This window comes from Alosa pseudoharengus, unplaced genomic scaffold (assembly GCF_046254945.1).
Source record: "Alosa pseudoharengus isolate Yale_2024_CS ecotype anadromous, Long Island Sound unplaced genomic scaffold, YU_APseudo_1.1 YU_APseudo_1.1_scf_1, whole genome shotgun sequence".
In the NCBI taxonomy this organism is placed as follows: Eukaryota; Metazoa; Chordata; class Actinopteri; order Clupeiformes; family Clupeidae; genus Alosa; species Alosa pseudoharengus.
In genome coordinates, this window is record NW_027468564.1 from 34,019,178 (window position 1) to 34,020,210 (window position 1,033).

General features: G+C 39.9%; 1 protein-coding gene across 1 annotated transcript in view; it reads right to left on the bottom strand.

Annotated features, from left to right (window-relative positions):
- Positions 1–1,010: 1,010 nt before the first annotated feature.
- The window catches only part of LOC143126108 (NACHT, LRR and PYD domains-containing protein 12-like), an 87,002-nt gene continuing 86,979 nt past the window's right edge, over positions 1,011–1,033 (bottom strand). The window contains exon 15 of the mRNA XM_076288027.1: positions 1,011–1,033. This exon is cut by the window's right edge and continues 1,777 nt beyond it. The gene's annotated coding sequence lies outside the window, so the exon portion shown is untranslated.

The following is a 1,033-nucleotide window of genomic DNA, read 5'->3' on the forward strand; positions in this document are numbered from 1 at the left end:
CACAAACACACACACACTGGAAGTTGGATGAGACGACCCAATGAACAACTAATCAGCAAGATGATGACATTTCCTCACTCCCTATATGACTTCTACCTGGTAATGAATTAACTAGCCTCGTTCTTTACATGAGACATGAGTACTGACAAAGTCCTTTTAGGCAAGTCCCTCCACTCGGCAGCCATATTGCAATGCTTTTTGGGCACTCATAGGGCATCCTATTCAGCAGAAATGCGCATGTGCAAGGCTTCACGACACCAATTATGCTCAAGTGGCAAGTTCACAACATTGGCACGATGTCTTCACAACACACCATATGATTGGCTCAATGTATTCACATCACACCACATGATTGGCTCAATGTATTCACATGTTGATGTTTTGCCGAAGAAGGTGTGTGATATGTGTAGACAACGGCCATATTGGCGTTACAAACTAACCCCATGCATTTCTATGGAGGAATTCTTGAGTGCTGTGTCTCCTCATTAGAAAGTCTCTGGTACTGAGGATGGTCAGTCTGTTATCTGGACTTAGTTTATGTAACACCTGTTGCCAGTGGAAGATGAATATTGTGCAGGAAATGTGTTGAGCTGAAAGAATAAATGCTGTATTGGTCTCACAGTTGAGTCTCAAAAGGCAGTGAACACCCCCTGGACTAACTCTTTCCCACAAAAACTCATCAAAACTGTACCGGGTTATAACATGTAAAGTGGACTTGCTGACTGATGTTTCCTTTACAGTAGGTCACGGTCAAGTGGAATGACCTCTGCTCAGTGAGAATACACATGTGACATGTAACTGAACATGATGCTGCACACACACACACACAAAGGCAACAAACTGTTTTTTTATTTAATTTGAATTTATTTGTATGCAGTTTTCCTATGAATTGAATTGTGTTTCCATTTTCATTACCCATATCCAAGTAAACAACATTTTAAACTTACATATTCAATGTATCATACTGTATAACAAAAAAGTTATTATTGAAAATAAAAGGACTACCTCTGTCTCTCACACACAATCAGAATGT